This window comes from Anastrepha obliqua, chromosome 1, assembly GCF_027943255.1.
Source record: "Anastrepha obliqua isolate idAnaObli1 chromosome 1, idAnaObli1_1.0, whole genome shotgun sequence".
In the NCBI taxonomy this organism is placed as follows: domain Eukaryota; kingdom Metazoa; phylum Arthropoda; class Insecta; order Diptera; family Tephritidae; genus Anastrepha; species Anastrepha obliqua.
The window spans coordinates 119,711,842-119,732,899 of NC_072892.1; the positions used below are offsets into that span (position 1 = coordinate 119,711,842).

General features: G+C 38.9%; 1 protein-coding gene across 2 annotated transcripts in view; it reads right to left on the reverse strand.

Moving 5' to 3' along the window:
* The window catches only part of LOC129253026 (uncharacterized), a 41,049-nt gene extending 40,791 nt beyond the window's left edge, over nucleotides 1-258 (reverse strand). Inside the window, exon 1 of one of the 2 annotated variants that reach the window (XM_054891242.1) lies at nucleotides 172-258. The gene's annotated coding sequence lies outside the window, so the exon portion shown is untranslated. Of the gene's footprint in view, nucleotides 1-114 lie in introns of both variants that reach the window. The other variant, XM_054891243.1, reaches the window with a different exon arrangement.
* Between the last annotated feature and the right edge of the window lie 20,800 nt (nucleotides 259-21,058).

Sequence of the window (21,058 nt, forward strand, 5' to 3'; positions counted from 1 at the left end):
GTTTATCCTGAGGCTTTAACCTGCATGTACATATTTACATATTTATGTATGTATGTATGTATTCGATAGTTATATATGAACTCTTCAGAAATGTTGATACAGCCAAGCACTCACTTAACTTTTGCTTTAACAATAAAAAGCACAATTAGTACAAAAATAACTTTCACCTACATATGTAAATTGATTTAATGTTTATTCTGTTATTTGTTTATAATACAATTTGTATATTTTAATCGAGACTTTTTACTAACCGCCAAGCAGCTCAGACTTACGAAAATTATTTGATATTGTGTAGGAGGCAAATAAAAATGCCTTATGCCTTCGGTTGGTGCTTTCGAAAGTTCAGCGAGCTTTGCAAATGCATTTGTTGCTCTTATACCCAAAGTGAAATGTTAGGATAAGCTGTGAGTGTTCAGAAGCAATCAGACGCGGCTTTTCAATGTTTCAGTATAAAAAAATTATATGACATTCTTCACTGATGTTATTTTTCCGGTTTCGTGATGAGACTTCAGAGAAAAAGCCTTTTATAAAATAAAATTATAAAAAACAACTAAGGAAGGCTAAATTAGGTTAGGATCCAACTTTATATGTATACCCGTGCACATTTTAATAAAATCTAATGTGGGCTGACTGTTAGTTTTTGCATAAAAAAACTCACCTAAAATGATAGTTACAGCTTATAACATCAGTCGGACGGACGGAAATTTAGTTCAAACATATAAAAAGTGGGCGCGGTTTTTATCTGATCTCCACTCTATTTATGTCAGATCTAAATGCGTTAGGAAGAAATACGTGTACCAAGTTTGTGGATGGTTTATTAAGTCGCGAGAGTGTGCGGCACCGCCAATTTTACTTACGTCGCAATTATTTGAGTAATTTTGTTTCCTTTTGTTTTCATTTCAATATTTCCTTTTTTTTCTAAAATTGGCATTGCATTTGAAGTTTGCCCGATTATTTATATACTGACGCAAGCACATTGACGCAGTGCTGAGTTTTAGTCGAATCTCAAACCGGATCTAGGCATTGTCTGGTACCACTTGAGAACGAGCGCTTGGCTTTGCAGTTTAGCACAATTCCCCATACTTCGCTGCTGTACAGGAGAATTGAGCTTGTGGCCGCCATAATAAGCTTTCTTTTACTCTGTGTTGGTCCACTGATGTTTGTCATTAATCTACTTAGTATTCCCGTGACCTTTGCTGTTTTGGTAGCCACATGCCGTATCTGGGCTCAGAAAGTAAGCCTGCAGTCAAGTTGAATACCTAAGTATTTTACTACTTTTTTGATCACTAAGGACGTGTCGCCTATTTGCATGCTGACCTCGAGTGGCATGTGACCTCGTGTCATAAGGATGACTTCGGTTTTATGTTTGGCGAGTTCCAGACCGTGGTCCTCAAGCCATATTTGCGTCTTTATCGTGACTTGGTTCAGCTTCCTTCCAACACAGAGGAGTTTTTCCTCTTCCTCTGCTACCACCAGCTGGTACCGCATCGAATATTTTCAGAGCCGGAGTTTTTAGATCCATTCGGTCGACACGACCCAGCCAACGAAGCCGCTAGATCTTTATTCAATGCGCTATGTCTATACCGCCGTAAAGCTCATACAGCTCATTGTTTCATCGCCTATGATACTCGCCGTCACCAACGTGCAAAGGTCCAAAAATCTTCCGTAGAATCTTTCTGTCAAACACTCCACGGGACGCCTCATCGGGTATTGTTATCGAGCAAGCTTCTGCGATATACGTTAAGACGAGCAGAATGAGCATGATGAGAGCCTTCCACCTCTTAATCCAGGGTGTTATGCGTTACCGTGCCTGTTGGATGACTTTCGGCCAGGAGGTTTGTTCGGCTATATTAAAGTATAACGTCGCCTCCTCTATACCGGGCCGATTTAAGAAGTTATGGTAATCTTAACTTGACAAGGGGAACTGGCGCGGCGGACTAAATGAGATCCCCAATAATTTAGAAGCAATTGAGCTTATCTCGGAGAACAGGCAATCGTATGAATAAGATGAATACGAATAAAAAAACAAAAAACAACAAGAATAACAATAATAAGAAGAGCAAAGGGAGGAAGCTGGGTGAAAACCGATCCGCGTGGCTCTCGGAAGCAGAGGTTCACTCTTCGAGGAACATGCGCACTTGATGTATCCTTTACCAGGCGTGGTGTTTAGCCGAACCGGCCCTAGATGCTTTGGGATCGAATGAGCTAGTCACCACGGACTCAGCATCTGAAGTAAAAGGACGAGGACAACCTCGAAGAGTAGCAACTCCTATCAGGGGTCGGGTTAGTTACCAATCGAGCAGTTCACATCAGTGATCACCGTTGCCGTTGCTACCAAGCATAACATTTGCTACTTGTAGGGCTAGTAACCGATTGGAAGTATCTCTGCTGTGAAATCGGCTGCCATAAACAGCAAGCAGGAACCACAAAATCTTCCCGTGCTCTGAGTTCGGGGAATCTACCGATTCCGACAGTCCGAAAGCAAGGCGGAATAATGTTTGTATATCACATCTGCCTAGTTCAGAAGTGTCAAACATGATTGGTAGACGCCATACGCAAAAATTATAAATATTCCTAAAGGGTGATTAATTTTGTTCCACCTTGTACTATTTTTCCCAGCCAATGGTTCACTCTTTAATAGAGTCGAAAATTAAAAATCGAGAGCCAAACCTTTTGATTTTATAAGCGGTCGCTTCAATGGTTTCTAGAAAATATTAGTCGACTGGTGGTTTTTGGACCACGGCACGTGTGCCTGAAGCTGTCATTTAAGTACAAAAACGTTGCCGATTTGGTTTGGTAGCGCATAATAAGCGTAATGTAATAAAATTTTGATTACTGATTACTTATTTTTATTTATTTATGTAAAATCCATCCCGCGCTCTGGCTTAGATGGAAAACTCCGATATAATAAACTCCGATAAAATAAAAACTACTATTTACCAACACCATTTCAGTATGTATGTATGTATACAAAACAAAATATTTAATAAAACATTCAAATAATTTTCACTCAACAACTTTCTTAAATATAAAGATCATTGGGACTCAATGGCCGTGAGGATGTTAATGGGTGTGCCGGTTCCGGTGTAGACTGTGAGGGCAGCCAAGTACGCTTCGGTAGTTGAGCCTGTGTGGTTGGTAATGACCATTTTGGGAGAAAAGCTTGCGGCGACTGTAATGGTCGCGACTCAGCCAACGGCTGTGGCTGTATGAATGGCTGCGGCTGTAGGAAGGGCTGCGGTTGTATGACTGGCTGCGGTTGTACGAATGTCTGAGATTCCTGTAATGGCGTTGGCACCAATGTCTCCGATGGCACTAACGCCTGTGAAGGTAAGTGTACCTGTGTTTGAGTTGTTATTCCCGCTACCATCGGACGCAATTCAATTGACAAGCACATCACGCCATCAGGACAACTTGGTGGATATTGTGGTGTCTCCCATTTCCAAACTTTCCAAGGAATGCAACGACCCAAACTTTGTTGGAAACCGGTGCCATCGGGACAACTTTGCTGCAGCGGTTCCATATTTAGGCCAACACAACGCCAATAACGCATTGGATCCCAAAAATTCCGATAAAGTGAACCAACCTCGCCGACGGTCTTACAGCCAGGTTTCCCATCGTACATACTAGTGGCAGCAGAGCAAGTGCTGATACCAAAGCTGAGTAGAATCGAAGCGCAAACTGTAAGCACAAAATGCGAATTTATTAACAACTGACGTGAAAGAGAAATTTTACTCAAAATAAACAACAAAAACTTACTGAGAAGTTGCATCTCTGCTTGAAGCTGTAGCCAGACTGTTGTAGAAGTTGAAGTGACGCGCGAATGTTTCATATGAATCGCTTTTATATGCCGTAGATGTACAAGTATTTGTTGTTTCTTTTATACAAAGTCCAATAAATATCTTTAATCGTAAATAAAGAGTTGGATATGTGTTTGATTATCATCGAAGAGAAGTGATATGATCGGTGCAATCCCTGCTTTGGTATGCTGTGCTGTAGAAGTTACTCGTAGCACCTGACTGATAAGCTTTTGTCAATGCCATTGAAGTGGCAGTGCAAATTATTTATTCATTTATCATTTCCTTTATGAGCTCATTATCACAGGTTTCATAGAAGTCGTGGACAAGAAGCAAAGTGTTGTAGGTAGACATCTAACACCGATATTCGGGATTCCATGTCTCACCACGCCCGAACACGCCCGAGATCCCGGGATGCGTATGAAATTTATTTTAAAAGGCAAGTAAATCTTTCGTTAATAAACCTTTCTCCAAGTTTTGTTTATTTTTTTAGGTATTTGCAACACACAAATATGATAGGTAGCTGAAATGGTTAAAGTACCAGTCTGGCACTCCCAAGTAGCACTAAAGCGCCATTTTGATACCATTTTAAGGCCTACAGCGGGCAGATATCTGTGACCGGTCAGAGCTGTTGATGCAGTGGAGAAGGTTGATTTGATTTAGCTTGAAACACAGCCCCAGGCTGTTGAAGAAAGAAGCACCAGTGACTTTAATTACTTAACTATCAAGCTCGGACATTTACAGAGAAAGTATTCAACAATATCCTTCTCTGAAAATTCTCCATTGCTCCTGTAATGGGGATTAACTGGTAAACCTAGCTCTTTTGAGACTTTAGACTCATTCTGAGTCATCCGTCTATTGCGATGGGGCCAAAGAGTTTTCGAACTTCGCCATCCAGAAATTCATTGTGCAAAAACACAATTTTATTTTTTTAATGCACTAATGTAAAATCATTCAAAATCAGACAAATACGAGTATTATAATACTCTGCCTTGGTAGTCTAGCGTAAGTGCACTAGCCTGCCATCCCAGAGGTTGTGGGTTCGAAACCAACGTAATCCAAATTTACCCACTTTCCCTGTTTCTAAAAACATCCTCCAATTCCATTCCTCAACCCCAAAAGCTTATACTTTCCATCCTTACTTCCGCACAATAGTTGGTGCATTCTTTACATTGTAGCTGCTAAAACAAGCAAAAAAGTTACATTATTGCAGAGGCGCCATCAAGGGGAAGCGGGCGTCCGCGGTAATAGCGCAAACACACAAAATTTAGCGAAATCCTTAACCATCTGTACGATCCTTCTGCCAGAAAAATGTGAGACACAGATGGCGCTCCAAGCAGTAAGAAGGCGCTGTTCCTAAGCAACGACATGTGGGCATTCCCACTACTTAGAACTGGTAGCGGCAGACTTATCACCTATGTACATATATATATATATATACATATATAATTGGGTGTTTGGCCGAGCTCCTCCTCCTATTTGTGGCGTGCGTCTTGATGTTGCTCCACAAATGGAGGGACCTACAGTTTCAAGCCGACTCCGAACGGCAGATATTTTTATGAGGAGCTTTTTCATGGCAGAAATGCACTCGGAGGTTTGCCATTGCCTGCCGAGGGGCGACCGCTATTAGAAAAATGTTTTTTATTAATTTTGCCTTCACCGAGATTCGAACCAACTTATCACCTACCCTACCAGAAATTAAAAACAATTAAACGAAACCAAAGCAAGTCTGAGTCTTGTCAAGGACCTATGCTCCCAAGAGGAGTGAACAAGGAAAAAATAAATAAATAAATAACACTCACAAATAACAAAAATTCCATTGATCTGCAAAATTTTTATTCGTACGCACTTAAGCCCAGGGGTATTATATAAGAAATTTCGTTCACTTAACGGCTGCATAAGAGGTTAGCGGTAGTCAGAATTTTGAAAAAATGGATTTTTTTGTTTTGCATTTACTTAAAGTATAATATCTTAAAAATATTGTGTGGGGCGCTGGGGCGCTCCGGAGCTCGATAGCAAAACTTTAAATGCGTTTTCTCAAAGCTATAGTTTTTGAACTGGTCATATCTGTAACTTAAAAATCGCTTGGTAGATTTCAAGAAAATTTATACTACTTTTGAAAAACATAAAAAACTCGTGCATATTCGAAGGACTTTTTTCAAAAATTTCGATTTTTTTAATCACTTAATTGTCGGTTTTTTTCTGGAAAATCTGAAAAATATTTCCTGAGGTCGCCATATTGTTAAATTTGAAAAAAATATTCGATCAGGCACAAGATTATCTATTAATAAAACTAATTTCTCTTGTCCGACTGGTTTTAGGTTAATCTCCACGGACTTGTGATGATCACCGCAACAGACTTTTGGAAAAACGGGCTCCACGCAAACAGCGATAACTGTTAAAATGATTAATTTTTGTTTTTTAGAAATTTTGCTAAGATCAAGTCAAAGCATGATGTATTAATGCTATGTTTTTATTTTTGTAAAATACAGCAATTGACTAGCAAAAACAAAAATCATCATTTTTCGGGCCTCTGACTACCCCGAATCCCATAAAGGAATCGATATAGATATAGACATACATAGTTATGCTCAGAATGATGAGAGGAGTCGATTTAGACATGTTTGTCGATCCGTCCGTCTGTGCATTCATGCGCAAGATAACTCTAGCAAAAATTACTAGATTTTCAATTTTTGTATGTTAAAACTAACGCCCGACCCTATGATGTTAAAAGCTGTAACACTCATTCTAATAGATTTGTTTTGACCCAAAAGTGCGCAGGTATATAAAGTACAGTCTTGCCTGTTTTTGGCACTTGAATGCATTTTTAAAATCCCGAAAAATCGGGATAGAATTGTATAGTTGTGACAATATTCGTGTTAAATGAAAATGGATGTGTATATGTGTACGTATTTAGACGAACATACCCCTGCGCAGTGGATCAACTCTTTACCTCTTTTTCAAAGCACAAACAGTTACAAGACCTTATTATTCGAACCTAAAACTGTAAAAATTATATGCAAATCTAAACATATTTACAAGGTGAAGTCCAAAATAAACCAGGCTGGCGTCTTAAAAATGTTTTTGATAGCGTCATCGTTTTAATGAGTTAGTGCGTTGGAAGTTACATCCCTAGCTGACTTCCATTGAAAGCTTGGTGACATTCGGTTCAGTGGAAGCGAGGTTATTGCGTCTAAAGTGTCAGTATGCCTGTGTCATCGGTACAAAAATGAGTTGCGAACAAAGAGCTAATAACAAATTTTATTTTAAAATCGGTAAAACGTCTGTCTCGTGCCAGAGTTCATCAGTGGTTTACACGTTTCAGAGATAATTGTGAGGACATAAATAACAATGCACATTGTTCATGGAATCGGAGTTTAATATCTCTAAAACATCGATTTATCGCATTTTAACTGATCATTTGGGCTAACGAAAAGTCTGTGCATGTTTCATTCCGCACAAGTTAACTGAGGACCAAAAATTGCTCAGAATTTAATATTCGAAAGACCTCATTAAAGAGGCGAGAAAAGACGAGAACTTCCTTTACAACATTGTAACTGGTGATCAAACGTGGTGTTTCCAACATGAACCTGAAACTAAGCGTCAAAATGCCGAATGGAAGACCCCAAACGAGCCATCACCCAAAAACTCGCGTTTGGAGATGTCAAAACTAAGGTCGATGCTCATTTGTTTTTACGAGTCCAAGCGAACTGTCCAGAAGACGTTCGGACCAAACCATCAATGCAATTTTCTATCTCGGCCATACCATACCATACCTAGAAAGAGCATGTGAAAGAGCAAAATGCAATTGAAAATAAATGAAAAAATATATTATTTTAATATAAATGTATATATTTTTTAAAGGACAAGAAGAGACTTACGAAGTTATTATTTGTAATAATCCGAACATTTTTAAGTTTATGTTGGCTAATAGTTTTTTTTATTTATGAAATATTGTGACCAAGTTCCCATCATGAGAATGCATGTCGCTACTTTGCTATTCGAATTTTTAATATTACGGTTAGTAATTTTGCAGATGTTCTGATTTTTACTAACAAAGTCCTTTATAATTTACGTTGATCCCATTCAACGATCCGCTGCTCATTATGGGTGGTCTTGGCGCATAATAGTTTTAGATGTATTTGAGGTTTGTATTTCGACCTCATGGCTTTTAGTGCCCTCTACTCACAGTGCCTTATCCAGTCGGAGTTCCCTTGTTGAACTTAAGATAGAGCTAAGTTGTATTGAACGTACGCGCCTTTCTTCTGGCTGCAATTGGTCGAGTTGTCTCAACATTCTTCGCGCTATGGCGCTGTATTCAAGGACAAGGTGCATTGGAAGCTCCTTTGATTGGTTGCAGGGAACGGAAAAAATTTATAGGCCATATCCCGATCATATGCAGATGGTGCATTGGAAGCTCCTTTGATTGGTTGCAGGGAACGGAAAAAATTTATGGGCCATATCCCGATCATATGCAGATGGCTACACAGTCTGCAATGGCCTGTGAAGTTGCTTGTGAGCATGCTCAGTTTATTCTTGGGAAGAGTTATAAAATTTTTAAACCAGCCTCCTTTAGCCTTAGCTCTTCACTCCTAAACTTCTCCTCGATGGTGTGCTGTTCCATAGCAAGGATGGGTTCGGGTTCTATTAATGACGATGCCGCAGCCTCTCTTGCCAATACGTCTGCTACTTCATTCCAAGTTATAGCCCTGTGTCCAGGGACCCCAATTAGGCTGATGTGACTGTGCGTTCCTAACAGATTCAGTTTCTCAATACACTCAAGTACAAGTGAGGACTTAATCTCACAGGATGGCGAAGCCTTAAATGTTTCCTGACTGGCAGTTCCTGTCCGGAACAGAACGCTTGGTTCTGGGGCCATATATCCCAGTGCCTATGCCTGTTGATGCCTTCTGTGTACCAGTGCAGGTACACTCCTGGAGTTAACTTTCATGCACACGCATGCTAAGCGCTAAGCTTAGTTAGCACTGCCCGCACTGTCGAGAGTACGGCTCTCGATGTCCAACCAACCGCCCCGTATTTTATCAAATTTCGATATTATTCCATACAGGCTGCAGTATGTTCTAAAAATACTTTTGAAAGAATGCGAGTAATAATTAGGTGTTTTCAGTCGAGACTCTGAACTGGTATCTGCGTCATACTATTCCAATTTTTATTCCTATGCCTTGAGTACTGCAAAAATCGTCGAATTTAAGATCATGGGAATAAATTAAGTTATTGAAGGATTTGGTGTATCTGAAAGTTCACCAATAGTTGAATGAAATAATCTCTTGTCTTTTAAACGACATTCCGTTCCCCTTACCAATTATTATTGTATATCGACCGTTTTATGAGTTACTTTCGCAAAGGTCCATGAGGATGGTCGATCCTGCTCAGAGTTATGCCACTAGCACGTGGCCGTTGGTACCATCAGAGAAGGCTTCCATCGGAACTAAGTCTTTAGCACTCCTTACATTCTTACTCTTAAGATGAATATGTATGGATGCACGTAGATATCTTTAAAGTCTTTCCGTCTAACCTTTTGTTTGAAAAATAGAGGTAATTTTCGTTCTCTTAAAAGAAGTTGTACTCCCATTATTACTAATTCTTAATGCATATGTTTGTATGTATATGACAGAAGACTATTTTATATACTATATCTGTGAGTGGGTTTTTTCCTGCGCATTCCAAGCGAATAAAGGAACTTAAAACTTTCAACTGCATTACAGTAAATTTTCCAATTACTAGCATACGGATGAGTACCTAAACATATACACACACACATCTCGCCGTATACCAGCAAGTCATCCATTCGCCTAAAGAGTAGAAAGGAAAGATAAATGGAGAAAGCTGGTAAAAGTAATGTTGTAAAAGCACTGCAATTGCATTTCGGTACTCCATTTCCAGTGTTATTCACACATACATACATGCATATGCATACAGATTGGAGCAAGCGCATAACCTGTAGGTATTGTATTAGTGACCTCGAAACGAATTCAAAGCCGCTAATATGAATTTATCTTTCACATTACTTTTTCAAAAAATTCGATTATGTACTTTGGAAGAAAGAAAAGGTGTGACACCACTGCGAAAAAAACTTCAAAAATCAACGGTATTTCGTAACCACTTAAAACCTGACTCCACTTAAAATTAACGTGAGAAATTTAGCTAAGACAAGCGCGTAAAAAGATAATGTATTGGCTGAACATTTGGAAAAAACATTTCACTCTAATGAAAGCGCTGATGAAATAGAACCTATTGGACGCTGCGCTGAGTACGATGAATATATTGTTCCAGTTACACCAGAAGAAGTTGGCAAAGAAATATAAAAAAATTAAGCTTGAAAAGTCTGCTAGATTTGATTTAATCACGGCTGAAGTCCTTCGTAATCTGCCAAAAAATTGCATTGTTTATTTGACCAGTTTATTTAACAAGTGCCCCAGCTTGAGGTACGTACCTATATATTGGAAATTTGCCGAAGCTATATTACCACGGTACTTTCTTCTTCTTTTTCTTGATTATCGCGATAACCGCTTACGCGATTTTGACCAAGTTTAATAAAGTGCGCCAATCGTTTCTTTCTCGTACTAACCGGCGCCAGGTGGGCACACTAAGTTAAGCCAAGTCCTTCAAGGCCTCGATACTTAAGCCTGGTAAATTGCCCAACAAAGTGTCCTCTTTCGGCAAATATCTTTGTTAAGAGTAAAGTGTGAGCTTTTTAAAAAAAATACTTTTAAAGTGTCTAGACTCCAGTCACTCATTGAAAATAAACCACTTCTTCTCATTCATCAATTTGGTTTGAGAAAACATCATTCAACGCTCGATCAAAACCAGTATCGTAAGCACCAGAATTAAAAAGGCCATAAATTTAGTTTGGAAAATTTCTTTTATTCTATTCAAAGTAAAAAATGTGTGAGAATAATACAAAATTAAGAATCCATTTACTTTTGCTCGATATGACCACCTTTTCCTTGACTATGACCTTAAGACGACCCAGAAGCGAATCGCAAGCTGCCCGAATTTGACTTGCAGGTATTTTGGCCCACTTGCGGACAATGGCTTTTTTCAGTGTCTAGAGACTGGTGAATCTTTTAGTTCAGACCTTGCTCTCCAAAATGGCCCAAAGGCAATAATCCGGATTCGCATCTGGGGAATTTGATAGCCATTGTGTGGACGTCATGAAGTTCGGAACATTATTTTTTAGCGAAATGTTTGTCTGCCCACGACTTCAAAGTAACCTCCAGAATACTTTTCCGATAATATTTCGCATTTACCTTGACGCCAGTCTCGATGAAAACGATTGGAGAGCGCCCATCTGCAGTTACAGCGGCCCAAACCATTACCTGTGGCGGGTGCTGCCTCCTGGTGGCCCATCGATGACTTAATTTCTCGTATGAACGGTCGGTCAAATAAACCCTACCGTTTTGGGAGTTTACGAATTGCTCAATTTGAAAAATGTTCTTGTCAGAAAACACAATGTTCGGAAATTGACCGCTTTCGGCCAAGCGAAGCAACTCCTTCGCTCTCTCAAGTCTGACTTGTTGCTGCTTTGGTGTGAAATCATGCGCCTTTTGCACCTTGTAAGGCTTGACTTTGACTTCATTTTTCAGTATGCGGTGGATGCTATGTTCATATATTTTCAGTTCTTTCGCCATTCGATTGCGACTTCGTCGAGGATTTCGCTTCTTCACTTTTGAACCATTTCACGTGACGTTGCAGTCTTTTGATGACCACCTCCACGACGTTTCGCGATGCTGCCAGTATCATTGTAACGAGTAATGGTGCGATAAACAAAAACTTTATTTACTCTAAGGTGCTCGAGCCCACGAACAATCCCTGGTTGTGGTTTTCGGCTGTGAATTGCTCCCAGAGAGAGCTTTTATATTTCCACTGACTAGATTCCACTATTACTTTAATTAAAGTATTTTGAATTGACTGGGAATATATCAGAAAATTTACGGAAATAGTTGATGACCATATCTCGGTCAGCCGACGATTATCACTAAGCCGATCTGTATATTTATTTTTTCACTTGAAATATAATTATAAGTAATTACATTACATAATTACGAGAACAACTAGCAACAAAGGTTACGATCCATTATACGTTTTTTCTATCGAATCGGAGACTTTTCTATCCAGCTCAATCTTCCAAATATTCTCTCTAATCGGCAAATAAAACCAGATGAACTAATTTAAATGGTCTGTTTTAGGCCGATTGGATCAATACCTGGTATAGGTTGATTGCACACAATGGGCCCTTGGCTTCTTCCTCAATCTGTGGTGTGATTGATATTTTCTCTCAAGCGGAAGGGGTTTTATGCTGCCTCTGAATGACATTTTTATTAGATGCTTTTTGAAGGAAAAAGTGCACTTAGGGGTAGCCATCGCCTGTCAGGAGCCATCGCTATTATAATGGTATTTTTCTGTTATTATAATTTCAAAGTGCTTCCACAGGCTTTGGTTTTGATACAGGATGAAATCTATATCGAGAGACGGGTTTTAAGGGCCTAGAAAGTATTCGGACCACATAGAAAATTGTCCAAGAATGAGAGTTGAAGTTAATTTCTCCTTCACGAAACGTAATGAGTTTGACCTTTTATGCTTTCCATGTTACTTGGTGTTCCGGACAAAAACAGGTCTGCATTATATTATATGTAGGCCAGCTAATATTCACTTCATGCTCCAGAGGTCTTTTCTCTGTTTTTGTCCCGTTTGTTAAGCATTTTTAATGCGCTGCAAACGGTTAATTTACATTCTATCCCTTTCGCCAAATTTCTCAGACTTATAAAGTAGTCGCCCGTTTTCCTTAACTTTATATCAAAAGCTAGTACAGAGTGCTTAGAAAATCCACCTCATTTATTTGATCTACACAAATCCATCCTTCTAGTTGGTAACTGCGCACTTTTCCTACGAGGTAGCCACAAATGTACATGGGCAGTTACATAGTCATACATATTTGAGGAAGCACACATACGAGTGCATACATGGAATATAAATGCAGTCAATAAAATAATGCACTCCTTCGCAAATGTCTACAAATCCTTTAGCCATTTGACCATTTTCTTATCCAGCGCTGACCATTCAGCGATGGCGCGGTGGCTCGTTGCAAGTTCAAAGGAATTGCATGTATTTCCTTCAAAGAGTTATCTGTTTTCTGTTTTTATTGCTTCTACACTTGTGTTCACAATAATAGCAGCACGACACAGCGCAAAGTTTTGCTTATTTATTTATTTTTTTTATATTTTTTTTTTTTATAAAAATATAGTTTATATGATACTTAAAGAAAACTCATGTCACTCAAAGTTTCAAACTTTGCACAAAATATTGAAAAATTGAACAATTTAACAATTTTGCATAGACCCTACCAACTTTTTAGTCAGAATTTCTAAACAAATTCTGGGTATGCAGTTTTGTAGCCCATTAAATTTTGGTATAAAGAAGTGTCACTTTAAAGTTATATTTTATTATATATAAATATTTTATTCCATATTATTAGTTATTACATATAAATATTTTCTTCCATATATGTAACAAAAAATTTATGAATATGAATATTATATGAAATTTGTTTATTTGTAGCAAATGCACAAGATGAAAAATTCTTTTAAAGTTTTGATGAAAATTTGTCGAACTTATTTAAATTTTGTACCAAATTTGAACTATATTTTTATGAAAAAAATAAAAGTGAAACCAAATACAGTGAAACCTCTCCTAACGGATACCTTTATTAGACGGACATCTCCCTTGGTTGGACATTTTTCCTATGCATACTAAGTTTTAAGTATAAATTTCGGACCAAATTACTCCCTCTCTCTCTCTCTTTCTCTCTCTCTCTCTCTCTCTTAAGCAAAGCCTCTCTTGGCTGGACGTAGGCAAATATTTTTGATAAACTTTATACAAAAATCTCTTATTAAAGCATTGAGATTTCTTTTCGTAGTTAATCAAACAAAATACTCTCTTGAGCGGACGTCAACTACTTTAGGCGGTCAAAATATCATTCAAATTGATTGGGCAATCTTTATTATTTTTGTATAGAACCATTCATGATATTTATTGGTTAAAGGTAATCCCTTTCAAATGTTGACCGCAACTGCACTGTAATTCGGCTATGCGAAAACACCAATTTTGGATGATTCGCGAGAGGACTTCGGTAGGTATTTCATAAATAACTTTAGTAATTTTGGTTTCCAATATCTCAATCGAAGCTGATTATCTACCCACAAAGCATTTTAACTTTACATACCCTCACAAATAAAATTAATAAAAGTCCAAAGGTGTGATATCACACGATGTTTATGGCCTATCTATCCACTGGTCCGAGACGATAGATGAATTCCTTACCGAAACGACGACACAGTAAATCCGTTATTTCACGGGCTGTATGACAAGTAGTGCCATTTAGTTGGCGCCAAATGTTGTGGAGATCACGGGCTTCAATGGTCATGGCACGATAGTGTTCGCCATTCGCTGTTGCCTTGGCGCTAGCTTCGTCTTTGAAGAAATGTGGGCCGATGATTCCTACAGCCCCTTGAATGGCTCTACAGTCGAAATACTGCAGTTTTGCTTATTGACATAGCCTTAAGCCGAAAATATGCCTCATCGGTGAACACCATAAGTTGGCCTGAGCGCGCGATGAACACTTTTCACAGAGCCTGGATTTTCCTAATACATTCGTAGAAGAAGCCTGGGCAGACGGAAACCATAGAAAACTGTTTCCAAAAAGCAGGGTTTGACAAAATAGAAATGCATCAACTGAGTTCGAGTCCAAAGATGGTTTGCCAGAGTCCCGATTAGCTAGCAACGCTTGCTTCTTTACTTGGGGAATCTAGTTTAAGTTCTGATGAATTTATAACAATAGACAGTAATACATACATAGATCGAAATCCTAAATTTCGGGTTGGACTTTGTTACTGATGAAAACATGAAATGTGGAATGGCGATAATAGTACAGAAACTGAGAGTAACACCGAAGCATGTAATGAAATGTCTCAAACGAAGCAGCTTTCAATGCAGTTTCCAACCGTTACGCATGCGAACTGATGGACTTTATTGAAGTAAAACTATATTACAATCTTATATATGTAATGTGTGCTTAACTATGTTGATCGGAATCCGTGGGGACGATGCGCTCAGGTCGGTGTCTCAATTGCAACTGCGTTACTCTCATACATGACACCCCTTAACACCCAGAGGCGGAGTAGAATTGTGAAGCTTGTCGGTCGCGATTCGATCTGCGCGGTATTTCCGGTGTTGGCGATGTGAAGCGATTCGTTGAAGACCCTGGCGATTAAGTCTTCACGACGTGACCAGAAGTACTTGGATCAACTTCATCAGATGATTAGAATGTGCTGGCTTCGGCGTCTTCGGTTGACAGTATTTCGCCGCCAGAATCTTCTGATGTCACACGACTACGAAGCTGGTCCTAATGTCGTTTGTTGACCCTAGAGTCGTTCCACCGAACCTCATAAGATATAGGCCCAGTCTGATCTCGATCCATCTCGGCCCAGTCGAATGATTACGAACCCATACTGAAAGGTTTAGTACTGACAGGGTCGGTGACCTTACCGTACACTATTTCGTGAGTTTGAATCTTGTCGAAATAAGTTTTTAGCTCATGATTGAGCAGTAGCTTTGCAGGCGAGCGGTTCGTTGTTGAGTGCAGTGTGATGTGTTGGTTGAACAAATATCTGGCGAGGCTGAGATCGATATTTGTGTCAGGTTCTGATTTCTTCAAATAATTTTTGGTACATTGAACCATTCGCTCCGCCTGCCCGTTTGTAAAGGGATGGAACGGTGCAGAACAGATGTGTCGGATTAGATTGATTTCCATAAAGTTTTTGAACTCCTTAGACGTGAAAGCTGTTCCGTTGTCCGACACGAACTCATTAGGTAGTATATACATACGTGGCGAATATTTGGCGTAACGCCTTAATAGCGGCCGCTAAAGAAGTTGAATTAACAACGGCCACTTTAAGCCACTTAGAGTAGGAGACTCCTACTAGGAGTCAACGAGTACGAATAATAATTTGCGTCGAAAAGGACCTGCGAAATGCACGTGCAGGCGGGACCATGGACGTTGTGCAGATTGCCAGTGGTGTGTTGTTGTTTGGGGTTGCTCGTTGCGATTTTGCTGACATGAACTGCATTTCTTCACAACGAGTTCGATTTTCGCATCGATGTTCGGCCACTAATCTTAGCTTCGAGCAATGGCCTTCATTTTGACGATGCCAGGATGTGGTGCATGAAGAGCTTCCAAAAATGACTCTACAAGAGTAGACGGGATTACAACGCGGTTTCCCCAAACTAGTCATCCCCTATTTGCACTGAGTTCAGTTCGACGGCAAAAGTATTGATACAGTTTATCGCAGCGGTTGATTTTGCGGAGCAAGCGATTTTGCCGTGATAACTTCTTACTGCTTTGGAATTGTTAAAAAAAAAGATGGAAAGCCAAAGACGATCTAATATATTATATCACGTTTTATGAAGTTTATTGGATGAAGTGTAATATTTATTTTTATTTTCGCTATTTTTTTATATGCACATAAATGAAATACGCACTTTTGAAAAAACACATACACATTTATGTTTGAATGATATAACATCAAAATTTTTTATTCAAATAGCAAATACTATCCGATTAATTGAAAAATTAAAAAGTTCCAAAATAAGCTATCTTCCATTTGAGCGGACATCTCGCTTGCCCAGACAAAAGTTGACTGTCGGTGAGTGTCCAGCCAAAGAAAATTTCACTGTAATCAAAACTTTGCCACATGTATCGCTGCCATTATTACGCACACTAGTGTATATAGGGCTTGTTACTTTCCGATTTGCCATAAAAATGTTTCTTGTGCGCAATTTAATTTTTAATTACTTTGGCATTATTTCTTCATTCACTCGCTTTTCGTTTATCTAAATCTCTGCAAATTTCTTTTATTATTTCGGTGTTTCTTTGTTTGCCGTGTTTGCATTTCCATTACATTTAATTAAAAGTAGGAAATTAGAAATTGAACACCATTCCATCAGTATTTGTTTTGTTTCAGTCAATTAAATAGTTTTTAAATTCATATGAAATATTTATCGATATTTATTAGTTCACTTTTTCTCTTTTTCGCATCTTTTCCGCTAAAATTCTTTCCTTTTTACGTATTTAGAAAATTTTATTTTTTATTTCATTTCTTTTATTAGTTTCTTGAATTTAACACAATATTTAAATTAAAGGTAATATTCATTACGACTCTCTCATTTAGTTACAACACAATCTACATCGCGCCACCTGCGTGTGTGTGTGCGCGCAGCGTATAGTTGCGTGCGCTCTCTGACGGTACATAGCCAGTTTCCCAATCGGCTGCAGTTGCTGCAGAGAAGGTTGCTACAGACAGGGAGTTAATGTTAAATAACATAACATAACATTTTTCCGGATTCAAGATTGAAGATCAGCTGGTAGGGGATTCGCCAAAAGTGAATCTATCATTTCAAGATTTTGCCATCTGAAGCAAAATTGGGAGAATAACTATTGATGCTACGTCCGAGCAGCCTTGGCAGTGCAATTCTGGCCGCTCATTTCACACGTACCATCTTTTTCCGAAAATAAAAGATCCTCCGAAAATAATCCTTAGTTAAAATAATGTGACAAAAAGAATTCGTTAAAAAATGCTGTTGATTTATAAGGTATAAGTAATAATACGTTTACTTTTCCTAGTACTCGTATTTCAGAGAAATGTTTGAAACAAAATATTCCGGGAAAATAATTGTTTACCTCTACAGTACGTTTCAAATTAATTCTTGGAGTTTATCTTAAAAATACACAATAAGGCAGCAGTCTACATTGAGCGACAGTGCAGGTTTATAACGTTCATTCATTTCAGTCTTGTAAGTCTGATTATTTCCTCATACGTAATTTTATTTAAAAATAAAGTGAATAATTTTTAAGCCCAGTTAAAATGAGTACAAAACGAAAGAGCTATACCGTCGAGAACAAAAAGGGAATCGTGGAAGACTCCAGGGGTGTAAATTTTGTAGCATTCTGTAAAGAGAAGATGCTGAATCTCCGTATGGTTCATAAATGGCGTACAGACTACGATTACCTGTGTCAACTGGTGGACCAAGGAAATGAGAAAAAACGAAGAGTTGGATTAGGTCGGCAGTCGTTATTTTCTGAGTTAGAAAATTGCACCTGGGAATGAATTCCATGCAAGAGAGCAATGGCTCTGGTTGTGTGCAAGGCTGATATTAATAAATGTGCCCTTGAAACAACAATTGAATTTAATTTATCCACAAAAGACACAACTTCCTTAAACGATATGAAATGTCTCTAAGGAGATCAACAACATTGTTTAAGCTGGAAGACATTGAAGTCTTTAAGCGTGCACTTCCGTTTAAGCTTTTTGTTGATGGCATGAATTTTTCGAAATACCAACTCTCCAACATCATTGCTATGAGTGAGAGCGCGGTATTCCTAGGCCAAGGAGCTGAAACGACAGTTCACCACAAAGCTTCTACGCCAATTTACGTTCCTTCTACCGGTTACGATAGTGCACGTGTTACCTGTATTTTGGCGATTCGTCTAAATGGTAAGAAAGTATCGCCATTTTTAATCACTAAAGGTAAAAAAGACCAGATTCAACGTGTTTCAGGAATTTATGTCATTGTTAGTGAAAAAGCCTGGTGCAACCAAGCAGTTATAAGAAAGTGGGTTGATTTTGTGCTGCCACCACTGTTGAGGGGTCAGAAGAGAGGTTTACTAGTTTGTGATTCAGTCAGTACTCACCGCGCTAAAGACATGAAAAACTTTCTGGTTGAGAAGACGATTAATCAAATAATGATTCCGGCAGGAATGACTGGTTGCCTCCAGACACATGACACTGCAATAAACAAGCCATTCAAGGATCATTTGCGGATGGAAATCAATGGATATATTGAGAACAGAATGATGAGAAATAATCGAGGTAATTTTGTAAAACCAGGCTTACAAGAAGTTGTGAATTGGGTAAAAAATTCATGGGACAAAATAAGGGATGATGATGTTTCCAATGCACTACGAAGAGGCTACTTAGAGAAGAAGTATTCATTTAACGATAGCTATATCGCAAGACATGAGAGATTCAGGCCAATGATTCAACAGGAAATGGATTTGGAAAAAAATCAGAATATAATTCAGAATTTTATTTATGACGATGTTCCAGAAGAAGATGACATGACTGTAATTGAATAAATTTAAATTTCTATATTCTGTGTAAAATAAATATTAAAAAAAAAATGTAAATAAATATACTTTTATTTTTGTCCTCCCCCGAAACAAAGGCCTAGCGCGTATTTGGACCAAAAAAGAAAGTGAAACAATGTCTTATTTTGGGAAAAAGACAGTTATCTCACCCTTTTTTGACCAACACAGTCTCAGTTTTGCCGAGCTCTGTTATAAACAAATCGCAATCGTTTCGGTTATTACGTCAGCAAATCAGCTGATCTTTGTACATCGTGGTGCTACAAGTGTTGGTGACTTGCTATTGCCTAGAAGCGAAAAAGTAAGGTACAAACGCAAATACATGCATATCTGCAAAAGCGTTCAATTGCTATGACAATTCGCCACAGGCTCAAAGTGAGGTAATAAGAAATACAGGGTTGGCCATATTAAACTGACCCATTGAGTAACCCTATAACTTTTTACTGTAATTTCAGATCAGCTAATGACATATCGCGTTGGAAGCGTCAGTCGAAGGAGATTTATACCATGGAACAGTACACCCCAATAGAACGCGCTGAAATTGTTCAGCTGTGCATTCAAAATTCCTTCTCGATTGTAAAAACGCAACGTGCGTGGAGAAAAAAAAATAAAGTGAAAAGTGCGCCGTCAAAGAACGCAATCAAGCAAATGTACAAAAGATTTTTGTCTTCCGGCACTGTGGCTAATACCCGACGTCCAAATAAAAAGCGGCCAAGACGATCTAACGAAAATATCGCGGCCGTACGAGCCAGTATCGAGTCATCGCCGCGAACGTCAGGTAATCGTCGTTCTGCTCAGTTGGACATCCCTCGGACCACTCTACGACGTATCATTCGTTTGGATTTGGGGATATTCCCGTACAAAATACAACTAAATCAACAACTGTTGCCGGCCGATAAGCCTCGTCGCTTGGAATATGCCAATTTTGTCGTCCGAATGGCCCAAACTGATGAGGATTTTTGGCATCAAATCGTTATGAGTGATGAGGCCCATTTCTCCTTGAACGGAACCGTAAATAAGCAAAATTGCCGTTTCTACGCCACTGAAAACCCTCAAATTATTGAAGAGGTACCTCTCCACGACCAAAAAGTTACAGTCTGGTGTGGCATTTGCGCTGATATGGTCATTGGGCCGTTCTTCTTTGAAAATGGTCAACACCAACCATTGACCGTCAATCAAGAGCGTTATCGGGCCATGATAACCGATTTTGTGATGCCACCGTCAACTTATTGAAGACTTTGTTCCCTGGCCGTTTGATATCAAAAAGCGGCGATTTTGACTGGCCGCCACGATCACCGGATTTGACGCCACCGGACTTTTTTCTTTGGGTCTATTTGAAATCTAAGGTTTACGTCAACAAGCCAAAGCCACTAGGCGCACTTAAGGCCAATATCCGACGGGAAATAGCCGCCATATCGGCCGAGACGCTGGCCAAAACTATGGAAAACGCCGAAAAACGGGCACATTACGCTATACGAGCTAAGGGCGACCACTTGCGCGATATCATATTCAAAAAGTGATGTAAACGAATCTCCTTGAACTAAATTAAATGTTTTTCACAATGAAACACAAAAAAATGTTTCTTTTTCCATATTTTTTTAATAATCACATGGGTCAGTTTAATATGGCCAACCCTGTACATATGAAAAAATACCACAGCAAAAGTATCGCGATTCGCAAAAAATGTTCACCAGTTCGCATGCGTTGTCTTAAGCACAATGTATGTATATCTAATAGCCTAGAGCGGCGGTGGTGTTAAACGGGACTAGCGACTTAATTCGGAATTATCTCAGGAATTAAGTGCAATGGTAACAACTCATAATTTAAACGGATTGGGAGTATTTTCAATGGTTACATTGCCGAAAAATGGCAGTTAATATCTACAGAAGGTTTTAAGACCGATTGGAACTTAAGTGTGCTCTGCCCAATCCATAAGAAGGGCGATCCTGCAATTTGTGCCAATTACCGCGGGATTAGTCTTCTAAATATCGCCTACAAGGTTCTAGCGAGCGTATTGTGTGAAAGGGCGAAGCTCACCGTA